Here is a 21,327-nt window from a genome sequence, read left to right as displayed (position 1 = left end):
TTAAAGCTATGTTTACACACACATTGCAGAGGCGTGAAAAAGCTATACTGAAGTCAGCAGTCGAAGCTGTTCCATTTCATATTGCAGTGAACAGAAGACAAACGATTTTTATGATCAAATCTACGGCGAGGACCTAGATTATGATATTTATTTGACGACAGACAAGACTTGACAAAGTTTCCTACTACACCATCAAATTTCTTTGACGTATCAACCTTGACAAAGAAATACGATAGTGTACATCTCTTCGACCATCTATGATCTAAGGTACACCTCCCCTTACTGTCAAAGAGATTATTTGAGTAGAAAATTTCAGTGTATGACAAACCAAACGCAATTTTTTCCAGCCTGTCTCAACTGCGCATGCGCTACTTCGCGATAGATTCGATCATTGTTGATGTAAGTTGGAAGTAAATTCTTTAGAGGTGCTACTGAGATGCCTGTTGGTAGAGTGAGAACGAAACTTGAGAAATCAGGAGAAATTGTAGCGTATAGTGAAGCAGCTCGAAGGAACAATGCTGTTATAGTGGAATACTGCAGAACATCTATGGCCGCCTTGTCAGGCGGAACTGCTGGTCTGCTTGGATTCACAGGGTTGTATGGTTTCGCATTTTATGTTTTCGCTTTGTTGGGACTATCAGCGTTAATTCTTCTAAAGGCGGGGTCGCAGTGGAAGAAATACTTCATCAGTAGGACACACATTGTGACAAACGGGTTCTTTGGCGGATTGTGTACCTACGTGCTCTTTTGGACATTTTTGTATGGCATGGTCCACGTCTATTAGATGGTAAGCCTATGAGTTTATTACTATCTGTTTTGCGGTCTGGTTTTGAAATGTAGAATGCAGACGAGGAGTAGCGTAGTGCACAGTATGTTGTGTGAATCAAAGTTTTCTCTCGTTGAGTACAATCATAAATAATGGTACTTTTCTTGTCGGTAATGTACGTGATATCTTGCTTATACCAACAAGATTTGGTGAATAAGATTTATTTATTATGATACTCCAGTAATTTGAAGATAGGAGTGGTGGGTGGTTAAGCAAAAACTGATTCAACCTAACCAAAAATGTATATGATGTCGGTATGAACTTTAGGTAAGAAGTCAGTGTTACGTAACATAGGTAATTTGTGTGGTATATTCATCTTATAAATTGTCGCGAACTGTGTTCACATGTACATTAATCTGCAGCCTAGATTTATATGGGTCGAAATCTTAGTTTTGTATTTATGATTTTCCTTTAAAATGCCCTATTTTGTCAGAGAGCATATTTTCAGTCGCTAAAATGGTATAGTAGAGTACTACCCCTCATTAGATCCTTTAGATTATTGCCGTATGAAATGTTAAGTCAGTGGTGTCCTCCCTTTACAGTGACAAACCTAATTATCGAGATGCAGTTATTAGTAAGTGTTCTAATTGAAGTCCAGATCACCAGCTATTCCCAAACTAGAAACAACTCTTAAAACATTTAACAATACTGGAATTGACATTTTTTTTTTCTTTTCTTGTAAAGTGTATCACACAATAATGCAATCATACTGCAGAGATACAAGACACTAGTGTTTTCTTCGTGGCTTCTTTTCTCCCTGCTCCTCTCATAAAGTACAGAGAAAATGTTCTAGCTGATAGTCTCAGATCGGCTGAAATTTAGCACACCAATGTTACCAAGTGTGGAACACTCATGTACAAAATTTTAAGTTCCCCTGCCATTTAGTTCCAGAATTATGGCTTGTGAAAGAAGATTGTGTGACCCGGAAATTGCAACTCGCATCTGGCAATTTATCTTCAGGCCCAACTTAAGGTCTTAATAACTTTGTAACTACTTCGCACAGTTCAGTGAAATTTTTACAACCCAGTAACATCCATTTAGAGAACACACTCTATGAATCAAAACACCAACAATATATTTCTGAGGGAAAATAAAAAATTCCAAGATGTGATTAAAAAATGTAATTCTTTAAAAGGTACATATTGTATGTGCTCTCTCTGCCAAATACAATTCACTCAAAAAGGGTATAAATTTTTTCTTGATGGGAAGCTTAATGTGGCCTAAACACACACAGAACTCATCTTGCCTATATCAGTCACACAAACAGTTACATGCAGATGAAAATACAAAAATTTGAAACATTACCTGAAAAACATGGATTTTCGAAGTGTTGTAGCACAAAAGGGACAAGTGATATCCACGCCAAATTTCACACACTGCATAAGTAGACCATAATATAATATGTGGCAAAATTTCAACTTGTTATGACAAGGCATTTGTGTACAATAAAAGTTGACAGACATGTATTTGGTTACGTTTCTTTTAACACTATTTAGCAAGTCATAGTGATGATGCAAACAGCTTGTTTCAGATAAAGCTGCAGCAATTGTTGGGAACCATTGGGCAACAGAAAGTTAAACAATGGTAGTTTTCAGGGACAGAATGAGTCGTTGTTAGGCAGGAACAAAAAAGGAAACAAGCAACAATTACAGGTTACTCATGTGTTTAAGATTCTAGTTCAGACTGGTCAGTACTGTTGTGGAAAGTCAGTATGGAGGTAGAAGAGTGTACTAGTGGCGCTTTTGTTCAAACAAGTTGCAGTATTGGTAGAGCACAAGCATCTGAATGTCATAAAACAACATATGGAACAAAATGTGGCAATCGCTTTGTACTGTATGATCTGGATGAATCGGACAAAGATTTGTTTGCTATGTAGATCCGGGATACACCCTGTGGGCACAAAAAGTACAGTTCCAGGAAACTTTAGTGTTTATCATCATATGAAAGTGTTTCTGGATAAGTATTCTTTCCTACAAAGAAGTTGTTTTGACCCATTTTGGATTCATAAGAAGACAGTGAAGTGTAACCTCAAAGAAATTGGTATAAATCAGTATTGAAAGTGAATCAGTGCATGGGACTTGACATGAAACCAGGACAAAAGTTATGTTCCAGATTTGTTACATTGCTAAAAAATGAAGAATATTCTGATAATTTACATGACGGTGATGAAGAGCATAAGCCACCTACAGCCACAGCCGATGAGCAATTAAATACTTCAGTGACTGGTCTTGGTTTGTCTCCCATGAAGACACACAAAGTTGGGAAAAGAGACAGGCACAGCTATGGTAGAAGAAAACTACAAGAAGTTCAAATGGAATTAAAACAAAAAATAGCTGACACACTAATGGTGGAAGAGAGAGAACTATCTGCTCCAAAGGAACAGAAATCGTGCCAGAAATGCTCTGATTTGGCCAAAATTGTGCACGAGTTGAAAGAAAAACGTGCCATATCCACACGGCAGAAAAAAGTAGCTATTCTTACCCTTGCACCTACCAGCTGGTCTATTGACTACACTGTGAAGGACTTCAATGTTTCTACATATATGGTAAAGCAAGCTAGGAAAATAAAAGCAACCCAAGGTGTGCTTCCACAGCTTCAGCAGGCTCAGGATAAGCAATTGAGTTCAGAAATAAAGGTGCTAGTGTCAGAGTTTTATGAAAATAATGACTACAGCCAAATAATGCCTGGAGAAAAGAATATGTAATGGTGAAAATGGGAAATGTACATGTACAGATGCTAAAAAGACTGTTGCTATGCAACATATCAGAGCTATATGTAGAATTCAAGGGAAAGTATCCCAATACCAAAGTAGGTCTATCATCTTTTTTCAATCTTCGGACAGAATGGGTTGTGCCTGTAAGTGCAAGGGGCACACACAGTGTTTATGTATGTGAGACCCATCAAAATGCTAAGCTGATGTTTGCTGCTATAAAGGATTCTGGTCTGGATTACAAAGGTGCAATGAAGCTGCTAGTGTGTGATATCAGTTGCTACCAGTGCATGATACACAGGTGTGAAAAGTGACGATGAACTTGTTTCTTATAAACAATGGACACACGTGGAGTGCCCAAGTCTTAAACAAAGCAAAGTGCACTGAAAGATTTTGTTGAAATGTGTTGTCAAAAAATGGATAACCTGACCACACACAGCAACAGTACAGTCGACTTATCTCCAGTTTTGTAAGGATAATTTGAAACAAGATGAAATTATAGTAATACTAGACTTTTCTGAAAATTATACATGTATAGTTCGAGATGCCATCCAAGGATGTCATTGGGACAACAGTCAAGCAACTCTCAAGCCATTTGCGATATACTATAGAGGTGAATCAAGTGATGTGTCTGTCAGTAACCTGCGTGTTTTTAGTGACTGTTTAATTCATGATGCCATTGCAGTTCATACCCACATTCGCACTGTCATGGAAAACAAACAGCCTCACATACATTTTGTGAAATACTTCAGTGATGGGGCAGCTAGTCAGTACAAAAACTGTAAAAATCTCAAAAACTTTGTGCATGCATTACCATGATTTTCAGATTCAAGCAGAATGGAATTTTTTCACAAGAAGTCATGGTAAGAATGTATGTGATGGTATTGGTGCTACTATTAAGCACATGGCATCACGAGCTAGTCTGCAGCACCCTACAGAAGGTCACATTCTAACACCTCTTCAATTATTTTGGGTACAGAAAAAATATCTGACATACAATCATTCTGTGTTTCAAAAGATAAGGTGAAATCAGTCGAAGAGTTCCTAAAAAGCAGACTAGAACACCTTAAAACTGTTGCAGGCACAAGGAGCCATCATCACTTCTCTCCAGCGGTCTCTGACATTGAGCAGATGAGCAGACTGTAAGATTACAACTATAGGTTCATGCACAACATGTCTCTTCACAGTGTGTCTCACTCAGGATTCAGAAGCAAAAGCAGCAACATATGACTAGGTTGCTATGTTATTGCTGTTTATGACGACAAATGGTACTTATTATGTGTTGCAGAGTGCTGTGAAGCAGAAGGTGATGGATTTGTGAACTTCATGGCACCAGCAGGACCAACAAGATCATTTCATTGGCCACATTTGGCAGACAGGTGTTGGATTCCTTTTGAACATATTCTTATGACAGTTCCAGTTCCTTCCCAAGTGTCAGGAAGGCAGTACAATTTGTCACTCAGTGTGCAGAGTACAGTAGCTAAAGTGTGGGAGAACTTCTGTTTGAAGCACAATAGACTGGTTTTTAGCAGTTAAGATGCAGTAAACATTAATGGTAGGTTGGGGTAATCTGTCTATAAGTTGTTGCTTAGTGATTAAACAGTTGGGGGAGAGGATAAGAAGAGGCAGAACAGTTTACGATATGTTTTTACAAAATTGTGGAACAATCGCCACATTACCAAATACATCTGTCAACTTCCTTTGTACACAAATGTCAAGCAATGACCTGCTGAGATTTTGAGATATGTATAATTGTCTACTTATGCAGTGTGTGAAATTTGGCTTGGATACCACTTGTCCCTTTTGTGCTACCACACTTCGACTATCCATGTTGTTCATGTAATTTTTCAAATTTTTGTGTATGTGTAACCTATTTTTCATGACTGATATGGGCATAATGAGTTCTGTGTGTGTTTAGGCCACAGTAAGCATACCACAAAAAAATGTATAACCTTTTTGAGTGAATTATATTTGCCATAGAGGGCACCTACGATACGTACTTTTTAACATATTACTGTTTGTTAATCACATTTTGGATTTTTTTATTTTCCCTCAGAAATATGTCGTTGGTGTTAAGATTCATGGAGTGTGTTCTCTAAATGGATGTTACTGGGATGTAAAAATTTCACTGGACTGTGTGGAATAATTCCAAAGTTGTTAAGACCTGAAGTTGGGTCTGAAGGTAGATTGCCAGATGCAGGTTGCAATTTCTGGGTCACGCCACCTTCTTTCACAAGTCATAATTCTGGACCTAAGTGGCAGGGGAAACCAATACTTAGTACATGGGCCATTCCGTGCCAAGTGGTCTAATATCAAGAAATGTTCCCACATGACCATCATGGATTTTGTTGAAATTTTGTAGGAACATTCACACATGTTCTCAATGAACACTGGTAAAGCTTCAGTTTCAGAAATTCAATACTTGCACAGATATAGACACTTGTTTGAAACCATAGCACAGCTTCCAATAGTGCATCCTTGAATTTTCAGCAACTTTGAGATGAGATATCTCTAAGTATTTGCATGAAAGAAACAAAACTTGGCCATCTTATACAACTTTTAGAGCTCTTTCAAATAAAATATTAAGAAAAGGATTTCTGAGCAATTTTCATATAGATAATTTGAAGCAAAGTTGGGCGAAAAAATAGCTGTTTAAAAAAAAATGCGAACTTTAGTTTTTTATATCTCCAAAAGTAATTGTGGATGTACATGAAATTTTGCACACCATAACTCACCAACACAAGGTCTTATAATATAAAATTTCATTCTCCTATTGCTTTCCATTATTTCACAAATCAAGGTTGAAGTTGACGATTTTTCAAAAAGTGCTAAAAATGGGTATTTTTAGTCAAATTTTTCAAAAAAGTGTTTTCTCCAAACTCTTCTAAATTATGGTCATTAGAAAGAGCATATTCTAAACTACCTAGAAAAGTGGATTTGGTTTTGTAATGCATGCATATAAGGCCCTAAAAAGTAGCATCATGAAAGAGGCACACTGGAAGTTTGAACACATTTTTCTGGCACTCAGTTATACCTTAAACCTTTTATTATGCCTAATAATTATTTATTAGGGCCTTGAATAATTGAAATAAAAAGATCTGGTAAATAGGCAATGACTGTCAGAAAAACTTGAAAACCATGAGAAGTAGCCCTTAAAAGAAAGAAAGAGAGAGATCATAAGGAATAATAGCTTCATATTTTTTGTACTTCTCAAAATTGTAAATATTTACAAGTGGAAAATGAAGACCTAATTTTTGGATTCAATTGTATAAAACATTTTTCCAAAAAAAGAATCGGTTTGCTTGAATCATGCATCAAGTGATGTAAATTTTCCAATCAATATTTCAGAGATTTTAATACCTAGGTGTTGTAACCTGTGAATTTTTGTCTTAAAGTTATTAGGGAAACATTTGAAATTAGGTTAAACATCTAAGAGTTTTAATTTTGTTTCTAATCACACTTAAATGTAGCCTACTACCTTGGTAAATATGTAACCACTAGTTTCGCAGAGAAAATTCACAAGATTCACTGTTTATAGAAAATATCATGGCAACAATTACTTAAAGAATCAGATTGTTTCATTATTGTGAGCCTTGTTTGAACAATCAATATTTCAGTGGTGTGTTTGCAGCATAGTGAGTGCGTTCTCTTGACTGAGTGTGGCTTGTTAAGTGATTCGTAAGACCATCAAGGTTTGTAATCTAATTTACAAAAAATTGTTTTGTGTCTTTTATAGCATATATCTCATATTAGATTTTTTTCATTGGTATTATACATTGTGTATAATTTCATTCAGTAGCAATTTCTCTGAAATTTAAGCAGATTATAATTTGCACTTAGAGGCCAAATACATTATTCATTTACTGATTAGAGATGGATGCAGAAGGGAACAGCATACCTTCGTGCTCAATTGGGCAAGGAGATAGTGGAACAAAGAGTCATGTCACTTTCTTTGCCAAAAAAGCTGCTTTAAAATGGTTTGCGGATTTTAGTGATGAGGAAAAAGAGTTGTTGGTCCGATGTTGTGAAGCAAAGCTGGACAATACCTCTCAAGTTTGCCTACACCATGAAGCCCTGTAATTGACACAATATGAGAGGTTACAAAAAAATGCTTCATTCCCTTTGGGAAGGTGAATTATAATGTTAAGGCAGGAATTATCACTCTTTATACTGAAACAACTAATAAGGCTTCTGATATGTTGAAGAAGCAGCTCGTTAATAACATAAAGCCAGGTCAGAAAATTTGTCTGGCGTATTTCATCCCTGAAGAGAACAGTAAGCTACAGAGATAAGCCCCAATATGTGAAGAAGAAAATTCAAAAGGCTCAAAATGTGATTAAAAACAGAATTGTAAATGTAATGGGAGTAAACTGAAAAATTGAAGATGCTAGTGAAATTAAGGAATGTGGAAACTGTGCCGACTATGCACATTTGCTGACTGAACTGAAACCCAAGATGCAGAATGCAATTCATAAAGAACAGATGCAAATTTTAACCTTGGCACCTGTAAGTTGGACAGTCAGACAAACAGCAGCTCAGTTCGGCGTGTACGAAAGAATGGTGAAGAATACTCGGAAGCTTAAGGCAGAGAAGGGCATTCTGGCACTTCCCAAAAATAGGCAAAGCAGGAAATTACCAGCAGAAGTTGCTAGTAGAGTGTGAAATTTTTTTGAAGATGAGTATAGTAGGGTGTGCCCTGGAAAAAAAGTATTTCAGTTAGACTTTTAGATAGAAAGACATACGTGGAGAATAGGTTGTTACTTTGCAATTTACAGGAAATATGTTATCTATATCTACATCCACATCCATACTCCTCAAGACACCTGACGGTGTGTGGCGGAGGGTGCCCTGAGTACCTCTATCGGTTCTCCCTTCTATTCCAGTCTTGTATTGTACGTGGAAAGAAGGATTGTCGGTATGCTTCTGTGTGGGCTCTAACCTCTGATTTTATCCTCATGGTCTCTTCGCGAGATATACGTAGGAGGGAGCATATACTGCTTGACTCTTCGGTGAAGGTATGTTCTCGAAACTTTAACAAAAGCCCGTACCGAGCTACTGGGCGTCTCTCCTGCAGATGCTTCCACTGGAGTTTATCTATCATCTCCGTAATGCTTTCACAATTAATAAATGATCCTGTAACAAAGCACACTGCTCTCCATTGGATCTTCTCTCTCTCTTCTATCAACCCTATCTGGTGCGGATCCCACATTGCTGAGCAGTATTCAAGCAGTGGGCGAACAAGCGTACTGTAACCTACTTCCTTTGTTGTCTGATTGCATTTCCTTAGGATTCTTCCAATGAATCTGTCTGGCATCTGCTTTACCGACAATCAACTTATTTGATCATTCCATTTTAAATCACTCCTAATGCGTACTCCCAGATAATTTATGGAATTAACTGCTTCCAGTTGCTGACCTGCTATTTTGTAGCTAAATAAGGGACCTGTCTTTCTATTTAATCGCATCACATTATACTTGTCTACATTGAGATTCAATTGCCATTCCGTGCACCATGCGTCAAGTCGCTGCAGATCCTCCTGCATTTCAGTGCAATTTTCCATTGTTGCAACCTCTCGATACACCACAGCATCATCTGCAAAAAGCCTCAGTGAACATCTGATGTCATCCACCAGGTCATTTATGTATATTGTGAATAGCAACGGTCCTATGCCACTCCCCTGCGGCACACCTGAAATCACTCTTACTTCGGAAGACTTCTCTCCATTGAGAATGACATGCTGCGTTCTATTATCTAGGAACTCCTCAATCCAATCACACAATTGATCTGATAGTCCGTATGCTCTTACTTTGTTCATTAAACGACTTTGGGGAACTGTATCGAATACCTTGCGGAAGTCAAGAAACACGGCATCTACCTGTGAACCCGTGTCTAAGGCCCTCTGAGTCTCGTGGACGAATAGCGTGAGCTGAGTTTCACAAGACTGTCTTTTCCGAAACCCATGCTGATTCCTACAGAGTAGATTTCTCGTCTCCAGAAAAGTAATATTTCTATTTACGGCTGAAATCATTGATGCAGTAACTGCTTTATGATCGCTGATTCCCTGTTCTGCATTAACTGATTCAAATAGTTCGGGTCTGTTTGTCACCAGAAGGTCTAATATGTTATCGCCACGAGTCGGTTCTCTGTTTAACTGCCCAAGGTAGTTTACAGATAAAGCACTTAAAAATATTTCACTGGATTCTTTGTCCCTGCCACCCGTTATGAACGTTTCAGTCTCTGTCTATATCCAGCAAATTAAAATCTCCACCCAGAACTATAACATGGTGGGGAAATCTACTCGAAATATTTTCCAAATTATTCTTCAGGTGCTGAGCCACAACAGCTGCTGAGCCTGGGGGCCTATAGAGACATCCAATTACCATGCCTGAGCCTGCTTTAACCGTGACCTTGACCCAAATCATTTCACAATTCGAATCTCCGTCAATTTCCTTCGATACTATTGCACTTCTTATCGCTATAAACACACCTCCCCCTTCACTGTCCAGCCTGTCTCTGCGGTATACATTCTAATCTGAGTTTAGGATTTCATTACTGTTTACATGTGGTTTCAGCCAACTTTCTGTCCCTAGTACTATATGGGCATTGTGACCGTTTATTAATGAGAGCAGTTCTGGGACCTTTCTATAGACGCTCCTGCAGTTTACTATTAGCACATTAATATTGTTATTTCATGTTGCATTTTGCCTACTCCTGCCATGCCGTGTCTCAGGAGGTGTCTTGTCGGGCCTAGGGAGGGAATTCTTTAACCTAAAAAAACCCCATGTGCACTCCACACATACTCCGCTACCCTTGTAGCCGCTTCCGGCGTGTAGTGCACGCCTGACCTATTCAGGGGGACCCTACATTTCTCCACCCGATAGCAGAGGTCGAGAAATTTGCACCCCAGCTCTCCGCAGAATCGTCTGAGCCTCTGGTTTAAGCCTTCCACTCGGCTCCAAACCAGAGGACCGTGATCGGTTCTGGGAACGATACTACAAATAGTTAGCTCTGATTCCACCTCGCGAGCGAGGCTTTCCGCCTTCACCAACTCCGCCAACCGCCTGTACGAACTGAGGATGACCTCTGAACCCAGACGGCAGGAGTCATTGGTGCCGACATGAGCAACAATTTGCAGTTGGGTGCATCCAGTGCTCTCTGTCGCCGCCGGTAGGGCCTCCTCCACATCTCGGATGAGACCCCCCGGCAAGCAGACAGCGTGAACACTGGCCTTCTGGCCTTCTTCCCCGAAGAATATAAATGATCCAGAAATAGGGTTCTCAAAGTTTTGTGAACTTAGACCCAAATGGTGTGTGACAGTAGGAGCAGCTGGAATGCATGCTGTTTGCTTGTGTAAAATTTGCCAAAATGTTAAGCTTACACTTAGCGGAGCTGGTATACGTGAAAATTATAACGAGATTCTCAGCAAGGCAGTTTGAACTCTAAACAGTGCATGCTACATCGCTGTGAAAGGTGTCCTGGGCCCGAAACTATAGCATGTAAAATTGCCAGCTATTTCCTAGATCATGAGCCACAGGAAGTTACTGTGTTTTAGCAAAGGATACATACTGATCGGGCCACACTGGACACGAAGCAAATGGTAGTGGATGAATTTATTGAAGATGGAAAAAATAAAATATGGAGTCTGTCATGCCATCATTACATTGCCAAGCATCAAAGCTTGCATCTTAAAGGCCTTAAATGTCATCTGAAAGACGAAGAGCTTGTTGTCCTTATGGATTTTGCAGAAAATTATTCTTTTATCATTCAGGACGCTGTGCAAGGCTTCCACTGGGACAATAGTCAAGCAACAATTCATCCATTTGTTATCTACTTTCGTCAATATGAGAAAGTAGAATCTTTTAAGTTTTTACATTATCAGTGATGGTTTGCAAAATGACACTATTACAGTTCGTTTTTTATCAAGGGGCTCATCAAATATATAAAAGCAAGGTTTGCACAGATAACCCACATTCATTATTTCAGTGATGGCTCCTGTGCTCAGTATAAAAATTTCAAGAATTTCCTAAATTTGTGCTATCATAAGAGTGATTTTGGAGTGACAGCCGAATTTCTACTAGTCACGGGAAATCACCTTGTGATGGGATTGGAGGTACAACAAAGCGGTTAGCAGCAAGAGCAAGCTTGCAACGGCCACGTAATGGACAAATTCTCACTCCCCTAGATCTGTTTCACTTCTGCTCTGAAAACATTAATGGAATTAAATTTGTTTTTGCCAGTAAAGATGAAATTGAAAAACATATTGTGTCACAAGAAGAGAGGTTTAAACTTGGTCAAACCTATTGATGAAACAACAATTCAGGTCAGCAGAGTTTCAAATTATTGTTCATCTTTTCTAGCTAAAATGCATCACAGTAATGAAGGAGGCATATTAAGGTCTGCTCTCCAACCAGGACAGTATGTTGCAAGCATCTATGAAAACCTGTGGTGGATTGGGAATATCTGAGAGACCTCCACAGAGAAAAGGGATGCATTAATAAACTTTATGCACCTACATGGTCCAGCAAATTTATTTTATTGGCCACCAAGAAGTGACAAGTGTTGGGTTCTGGAACACCACATTATTGCAGTTATTCCAGCTCCATCAGTAAATTTGTCTTACCGGAATACATCATTCCCCTTGATATTCGTCAGAAAATTAATGTAGCACATCAAAAATTGAAATAGGTTAGAGGAAACAATCTAAGAAACCCAAGAGTGCTTTCTAATTTTACACAGGGCACTTAAATAATTTTACTATAATGCTTGGGATCCTGTGGTAAAGAAACCCACCCATATCTGTTGTTGCTAAGCTATCGGGCGTGGCCCCTATGGCAATTGGAATGCTGGTTTTCCCATGTGAAATGAAACTAGCAGTGGTTAAGCCATCGTGGACCAAAGCAACTCATTTCTACACATCTTTTCCATCAGCTTACGCTGGTGTTGTTCATTAAATAGACAACTAATAATTAGATGATTATGCAAATAAATTTTACAATTTACATTCATTCTTAATAATAATAATAATAATAATAATAATAATAATAATAATAATAATAATAATAATAATAATAATAATAATTGTGTGTGTGTGTGTGTGGGGGGGGGCTGACAATTAAGAAATAACATTGTTTTTACTTTTATTCTTTTGCTATTAGGACTTATGCTAGTCCTATTCATCAGGACTTCTTATTTCACTTATCCCAGACATTAATGAATGAATGAATGTATAAGGCAACATAAAAGATTTCAGGTATAATTTGAGTGCCAGAAAAACGTGTTCAAACTTCCAGTGCGCCTCTTTGATGATGCTACTTTTTAGGGCCTTATATGCTTGCATTGCAAAACCAAATCCACTTTTCTAGATAGTTTAGAATATGCTCTTTCTAATGACCATAGTTTAGAAGAGTTTGGAGAAAACACAGTTTAGAAGAGTTTGGGGAAAACACTTTTTTTTGAAAAATCGTCAACTTCACCCTGGATTTGTGAAATAATGGAAAGCAATAGGAGAATGAAATTTTATAAGACCTTGTTTGGTGACTTATGGTGTGCAAAGTTTCATGTACATCCACAGTTACTTTTGGAGATATAAAAAACTAAAGTTCGCATTTTTTAAAACAGCTTTTTTTTTCACCCAACTTTGCTTCAAATTATCTATATGAAAATTGCTCAGAAATCCTTCTCTTAATATTTTACTTGAAAGAGCTCTAAAAGTTGTATAAGATGGCAAAGTTTTGTTTCTTTCATGCAAATACTTAGATATCTCATCTCAAAGTTGCTGAAAATTCAAGGACAGCACTATAGAAAGCTGTGCTATGGTCTTAAACAAGTGACTTTATCTCCAAAAGTATTGAATTTCTGAACCTGAGACTTTACCAGTGTTCATTGAGAACATGTGAATGTTCATACAAAATTTCATCAAAATCCATGAGGGTCATGTGGGAGCCTCTAGACCATTTGGCATGGAATGACCCCAAGCAGAGTAGCCAGCCTGTGGTGGTGGTGTCACTATGTGAACTTTTGGTTGAGCCCCTGAAAACACAGGGATCACACGTCTGATACCTGAGCTGTGACTACCTCATCTAAGCCTAGGAGTGGTTGCTTGTCATCCTGGAGCATCAGAACTCTCGGCAATGGCCGCTGTGCCAGATGGCCCTTGCTGTGGCTGGGTGGTGCCCATGGGGAGAGCTCCTGCTCGGAGTGGGTGTTATCAGCGCGGATGCTATGCAAATGAAATGCATACGGGTCCAGAACACTGGCTTTTCTTCTACAGCCGTCTCTTTGAATGGAAATTATTCTTTTAGTGCTGCTTCTTCTGCCCCTTAAACAGTCCCTTGGGAGGAGGGTCAGGCTCATCGGCTAGGGCTGAAACCTTTCCCCCGCTATCTGGTTTGCATCAAGACTGGTGGGGATACTTCCACCAATACCCAACCTTTATTTTTTGTGTAGCACATAGAAGAAAAGTTTGGCGAAGTGGACTCTCTGAGCAAGATGCGATCGGGTTCGTTGTTGATCTGAGCTGCTTCAGTTGCCCAGTCTGTGGCCCTTTGTGCCTGTGACAGTCTTGGCACAATTTCTGTGTCCATTACCGCCCCCCCCCCTCCCCCCTGTCCTCTCCCCAGTTTTTGAATATGGTTCATGGTGTAATTTTTCACAGGGACCTCATCCATCAAACTGATGAGGAACTTGGGGACAAGCTATGACAGTGGGGTGTTCACTCTGTTCGACGTGTTCAGAAGGGCCCGAACGACAAGCGAATTGATACTGGTGCCTTTATCCTGGCCTTTGAAGGAGATACCTCCCTGAGAAGGTCAAGATTATGATTTATCAATGTGACGTGAAGCCATACATCCCATTGTTCGCAAACCCCCCTCTGTGGTTGTGGCAGTCCATTCCATGAGAGGAGTTCCTCCTCCTGTGTAGGTTAATTTTCGTCACAGTCATTCTCCACATTGACTGTATTGCCCGGCTTATAAGAAGGAAAAGAATGATGGTCTAACCTACACTGAGGCTCGTAAGAAGTATGCACGTCTTCATCCTGTGTCAGTGACGTGACATCTAGCTATGCTTTAGTTACATCATCACCCCTTCCCCCCCCCCCCCCCCCCCCCTTCTTTACCTCAGTCCTGAACCCCTCTCCTCACCCCCTCCCCAGCTGCAGAAGTGTCCCACTTCTTCGTCGTCTGCCAGACTAGGGCGCCCCTCCCAGAACCCCTCTTCCTGGCATCTTCCAGGCCAAAGGTCTGCTGCCACATGACGACCACAAGAATCACGGTCTGTGGGCTCCCAGGTCACCTGCTCTCTTTCTGTTGCAGATCTTGCTGCAGCTGGCTCCTTTTTGCAGTACAGCCCTCCTCAATCCTAAACAGAAAAGAAGAAGAAATGCAAGTCCTGGGACAAGGACTCTGATGTTTCCAGAGGTCCCGTCCTCACTTTCGCAACCTGACTCTGACTTGCTGTTCATGGATGTCGCCCCCTCCTTGTCGGTGACGGGTGGTGACCCGACGGCATGAGAGGCTTCAGCCTGTTCACCCCCCATTTGAATCATCGTTCTGTGGTTATCCAATGGAATTGTTATGGGTATTACAGTCAACTTCCAGAGCTGAAATCCATTATTTCATTTTATTCTGCAGCTTGTGTGGTTCTGCAGGAATCTGAGGACCACTCAACGACCCTCCGTGGGTTCGGTGCTTTCTGTTGCAGTTGGGTTGCTCCCCTGTGGGAATCTGGTGGCGTTTGTACGTTGGTCTGTACGTACATTGCTAGTACGTGGATTCCTCTTCAGACTGCATTGGAAGCGGTTGCTGTTAATGTCCACCTGGACTCTGGGGTCACAGTTTGCAATATTTATCTCCCTCCTGACAGGGCCCCTTCCAACTGCTGCCTTAACTGCCCTTCTTCGACTTCTTCCTCCTCTCCTCCTCCTCGTGGATTCATCCCTTCTGGGCCAGTTCATTCCATCTAGTCGGGTTCTTCTCATAGACAAGTTTCTTGCAAACCATTACTTGTGCCTCCTTAATGATGGCTCCCCTACCCATTTCAGTGCTGTTCATTGTGCATTTTTGGCCATTGATCTTTCTTTTTCTTCTCCCTCCCTCCCTCCTCCGTTCATTACATTGGTCGCCCCACAATGACCTTTGCGATAGTGACTACTTTCCAATGATTCTCTCACTCTCCAATGGACAGGTTACCTGGTTGGTCTTTCCGACGTGCCAGTTGGCCTCTATATACTGCACAGGTTGTTTTTTCTCAGTCTTCATAAGGTTGTATTGCTTACGTCCTACGTGATGTATCTGATGTGATTGTTCGCACTGTTGCCTTGCTATCCCACACTCATCTGGACTATTTCATGCCGTTAACTCCTGTAGTGGCGTACGGCCATTGCCATTGCTATCTGTCGAGCTTTGCAACTTCTTAAGTGGCACCCATCCACTGTCAATCTTATTAACTTTAAACGCCTTTGCGCCAAAGCCCGTTACTTAATGTAACGGAGCATATGGATGTGTTGGGAATGCTTTGTTCCTTCCCTGGGCTCTACTGTCCCTATGTCACCAGTATGGGCTACACTTCACTCTCTCCAAGGTTGCCATCGGCAGTCTACCCTCCCGGGCCTTGCCCTCCCAGATGGCCTTTGCACAGACCCGTTGATTCTTGCGGAACATCTTGCGACCCATTTTGCAATAGCATCAGCATCAACCTCCTATCCGGCTGCTTTCCTTCACTAGGCTATTGATAGGTGTTTTTCCCGCCATCTCTTGGTCTCGGCCTTCCATGATCATCTTGCTGATCTTCACCGTGCTGCTTGTTCCGTTGACTTCCTTTGGGTTGCTGGCCATTTGGGTATCCCAGGTAATAAGCTTGCTGATCGTTTGACTGGGTGAGCAGTCACTTACCCCACTTCTCTGTAACCCTCTCCTGCAGTGGATTTACGGCTTCACATCAAATCCCACTTCACACAGTCATGGGCCAACTCCTGGGAGGCTACCTCCCTGTCTAATAAAGTTCGTGCAATTAAGGTGACACCAGTCCCATGGCGTTCTTCCTTCCGCCTCTCCCAAAAGGCCTCAACCACCCTGTGTCGTCTCTGCATCGGCCATACCAGGCTGACACATGGTTTCCTTTGCGCAATGAGCCACCTCCACTTATAATGTGGTTGTGGAGCCCAACGATCTGTAGCCCACATTTTGGTGGAATGCCCCCTTTTTTTGGCTATGTGTACTAAGTACAGACTTCTCCCCACTTTACCTTTAATGTTGGCTTAAGATTCCCGGATGGTCGTACTGGCTCTGTTTCCTTCGTGAAAGTGGTTTTTATTCTCAGTTTTAAGGTTTTTTAATCTCATTCTGGTGTTGGGGTGTCTCCCACTGTAAGCTGTGTTTGGAGATTCCTGACTCCCCACCCTGGCCAAGGTCCTCTTTCTCTCCCTTTTACTCTGTTTTTTATTGCTTTTTTAATTTGGGTAGTGTCCTTTTATAGTATGCACATTCACATTTTAGCAGTTGGAACGCTTTTGAATAGCAGTTGGTCTTGCGTGTACTGCATCTAAACCAGCTTTGTGTTCTGCCTTACAGCAGGTCTTGTCATGGGGGAAGCCTTGTCAGAGAAGTCCACCGCATGAGTGTCTAGGGAAGTGATTCCACTGGTGGTTTCATGTTCCCTTCCACTAACGATGACGAAATAACGAGGACAACACATCACCCAGTCCCCCCCCCCCCCCCCCCCCCCCTGCGGGTCTGACCCGAGTTGCTCCATCCTGTCGTACGAGGCAACTAAAAGGAATTTCACACGTTTCAGCCTTTATGTGTCTGTCCCCTGTAGGGTTTGACCTCCATTCTTCAATATTTTCCATAAGAGTGAGCCAATTGGGGAAGGGCGCCTTACAAGGTGCATCGTGTCCATCATGCATTGAGATCTTTAGCCCACTTTCTTGTCGTCACATTGCAGTCCTGCCTATTCTCCATCTCTTGGGCGAGGACACCACCTTGGGTGCGTTTTTCACCATGCAGTATGCAGTGCCGATTTCTGCTTCGGCGATGACCATGGACTTCTTTGCACCTGATGTCCAGCACGGTAGCCAGTCCATTGTGGTGGGGCTGCCATGTACCCTGTTGATTGCAACCCTCGGACCACATGGGGATCGCTCTGTTGATGCCTGCGCCATTAACTCACCACGTATGCCCATCCCCCTGGGGCATCGGGACTCCTGGCAATGGTCATCCTGCCAGGTGGCCTTTGCTGTGGCTGGGTGGCGCCTGTGGGGAGGGCCCGTGGTCGGATTGGGTGGCATCATGGCAGATAACACACGATGAAGCGAAGTCCATCATCTGTTGCTGGTGGTGAAACGGTGAAACACCAGCAGTCTCCAAGTTATCATGAGGTCAATTCATCACACAGAAGTATGACCCCAAATTGTTCCCCTCCCTGGCCACACTATGGTAGGAACGTCTGGTTAAGGATGGCAGCGGATCTTACTCGCCCCAGTACCTTGTATGTTCAAGAGCTGATGGGGAATCTTTCATGATGATGAAGCCTCAGCTTTTTGTTGAGTATTTAGAGGACAAGTTCGGGGCGGTAGAGAGCTTGTCCAAAATGAGATCTGGGTCAATCTTGATCAAAATAGCATCTTCTGCGCAGTCACGGGAGTTACTCGCTTGTGACAAGTTGGGAGACGTTTATGTAACCATCACACCCCATAAGAGCTTAAATATGATCCAGGGTATCATATTTCAGTCCAACAATGAGCTGCACGCCAATTTAGAGTGGCGAGGTGTACATTTCGTCCGGTGTGTCCACCAGGGTCCGAAGGATAATCAGGTTGCCACTTGGGCCTTCATCTTGGCGTTTGAGGGTGATACATTGCCCGAGAAGGTCAAGATGGTGGTTTACCGGTGCAATGTAAAGCCCTATATTCCTCCCCCGATGCAGTGCTGGAAGTTCGGCCATATGTCTTCCCACTGTATACACATGCTGAGATTGCGGACACCCATCGCATCACGATACTCCATGTGCCCTGCCTCCCATCTGTGTCAACTGTGGAGAGCACCATTCACCTTGCTCACCTGACGGCAGGATTCTCCAGAAAGAAAGGAAAATCATGGAGTACAAGACACTGGACGGGCTGACATACACTGAGGGTAAGAGGAAAATTTGAACGCCTGCATCCTCAGCGTACATCATCTTATGCTGCCACTACAACAGTTCTGGCACCATCAGCTCTGCCAACCCAGGTCACCTCTCAGACGGAGAAGACTACACCTGTCCCCTTGATGCTGGGGGGCATTTCCTTCCCTGTTGCTCCTACACCACCTACTACAGGAGCAAACCCTTCCCCCCCCCCCCCCCCCCCCCCCTCTCCCATCCATCGGGCCATCGGGGACATCTGTCCCCACTTCTAAGCTGGAGAAGCATAAGTCTTCTTCGGCTTCTCTGGCTAGGAAGGGGTCCCTTGGGTCACTCCCTTCCCAGGTTTCTTCCAGTGGCTGAGGAGCCCAAAAGCAGCTGGTCATACACGCTCATCCTCAGTCCCGGAGACCGAGCCAGTAAAGTCCTCGCAGCCAGGGAAACCCAAGGAGCAGCGAGAGAAATCCATGAAGAAAACCCCTAAGAAAAAGGAAATTGTGGTGGCACCCACACCACGACTACCTACAAGCTCTGGAGCTGAGGATCTAGTGGAGATTTTGGCATCCGCTGAGGACCTGGATCTCGCCAGAACCTCAGACACAGTGGATATAGATTTGCTCAGGCAATAAATTGGTGGCAACATGTGACTCTGAGGTGTAAACTGCCTCATTGAATGTACCATGCCTTCCCAGTCTGACGATGTCAATTGTGGCGTTTTTTTCCACCACATGGCTGAGCTACGGCAACTGGTACGCTTTACACCTGCTATGTGCATTGCCCTCCAGGAAACGTGGTTCCAAGCTATGCGGACCCCTGCCCTCCGTGGCTATAAGGGATATTACAGGAACCGTAGCGACTATAATCGAGTATCGGGTAGCGTTTGTGTTTATGTTCTAAACTCGGTCTGCGGTGAACATATGCCCCTTCAAACTTCTTGAAACTGTGGCTGTCAGAATAAGGATGACACATGAAATAGCTGTCTGCAATGTATATCTTCCTCCAGATAGTGCAGTACCCCTGAATGTATTAGCTGCACTGATTCATCAACTCCCAAAACCTTTGCTACTTCTGGGACATTTTAATGCCCATAACCCCTTGTGGGGTGGTACCATGCTTACTGGCAGAGAGATGTCGAAACTTTACTTATGTAATTTGACGTCTGCTTCTTAAATACTGGGGCTGCCACACATTTCAGTGTGGCTCATGATAGTTATGGCCATTGATTTATCAATTTGCAGCCCAGTATTTCTCCCATCTATCCACTGGAGAGCACATGATGACATGTGTGTGGCAGTGACCACTTCCCCATCTTCCTATCACACCCTCGGGGTCATGCCCATGGACGCCTGCCCAGATGGGCTTTGAACAAGGTGGACGGGGGAACTTTCACCTCTGTTGTTACTGCTGAATCTCCACCACATGGTAACATTGATGTGAAGTTTAAGCAGGTGACTAGCACAATTGTTTCTGCAGCAGAAAATGAGATTCCTCGCTCTTTAGGGTGCCCGAGGTCTAAGGCAGTCCCTTGGTGGTCGCTGGAAGTGGCTGAAGCAATTACGGAGCGTTGGTGAGCTCTACAGTGGCATAAGCCTCACCCTTCCCTGCAGGACCTCATAGCTTTTAAGTGGCTCTGTGCCTGTGTTCGCTACCTTATCAAACAATTGAAGGAAGTGTGTTGGGAGACATAACTCTCCACTATTGGGTGCCACAAGTCACCTTCCCAAGTCTGGGCAAAGACTAAATGTCTTTTCGGGTACCAAGCCCCAACTGCTCTCCCCGGTGTTACCGTAAATGATGAGTTATGTACAGACGCACACGCGATTGCCGAGGACTTTGCTGAGCACTTTGCTCGAGCCTCTGCGTTGGAGAATTACCCCCTAGCCTTTCGCACACTCAAACGGCGGCTATAAGGGAGCGTCTTCACATTCATTACATACTGCAGTGAATCCTATAACGCCCCATTTACTGAGTGAGAGCTCCTCATTGCCATTGCACATTGCCCTGACACAGTTCCTGGGCCTGATCGCATCCACAGTCAGATGATTAAACATCTCTCATTTGACTACAAGTGATATCTCCTAGCCATCTTCAACTGGATCTGGTGCGATGGTGTCTTCCCATCATAGTGGTGGGAGAGCACCATCATTCTGGTGCTCAAACCCAGTAAAAACTTGCTTCATGTGCAAAGCTAGTGGCCCATCAGCCTCAACAACGTTTTTTGTAAGCTGCTGGAACGTATGGTATGTCGGCAGTTGGGTTGGTCCCTAGAATCAGGTGGCTTGCTGGCTCCATGTCAGGGCATCTTTTGCCAGGGTTGCTCTACCACTGATAATCTTGTCCATTGAGTCTGCCATCCGAACAGCCTTTTACAGACAGCAGCACTTAATTGCCATCTCTTTTGACTAACATAAAGCATGTGACATCACTTGCCACATTGTGAAAGTTGGGTCTCTGGGGACCACTCCAGATTTTTATCCAAAACTCCCTGTTGCTCCATACCTTCCGTGTACAAGTTGGTGACTCCTGTAGTTCCATCCATACCCAGGAGAATGGAGTCCTGCAGGGCTCTGTATTGAGCGTGTGTCTCTTTTTAGTGTCCATTAATGGTCTAGCAGTGGCTGTAGGGCCCTCCATCTCACCTTCTATGCAGACGACTTTTGTATTTCGTACTGCT

General features: G+C 42.5%; 1 protein-coding gene across 2 annotated transcripts in view; it reads left to right on the top strand.

Annotated features, from left to right (window-relative positions):
* Window positions 1-227: 227 nt before the first annotated feature.
* LOC126354520 (RNA-binding protein 34-like) overlaps window positions 228-21,327 on the top strand; it is an 84,828-nt gene continuing 63,728 nt past the window's right edge. The window contains exon 1 of one of the 2 annotated variants that reach the window (XM_050004243.1): window positions 228-787. The gene's annotated coding sequence lies outside the window, so the exon portion shown is untranslated. The remainder of the gene's footprint in view (window positions 788-21,327) is intronic. The other variant, XM_050004244.1, reaches the window with a different exon arrangement.

Source organism: Schistocerca gregaria, chromosome 3, assembly GCF_023897955.1.
Source record: "Schistocerca gregaria isolate iqSchGreg1 chromosome 3, iqSchGreg1.2, whole genome shotgun sequence".
Taxonomy (NCBI): domain Eukaryota; kingdom Metazoa; phylum Arthropoda; class Insecta; order Orthoptera; family Acrididae; genus Schistocerca; species Schistocerca gregaria.
Note: the sequence above shows the minus strand (reverse complement) of the source record. Positions and strands in the feature narration are given on the sequence as shown.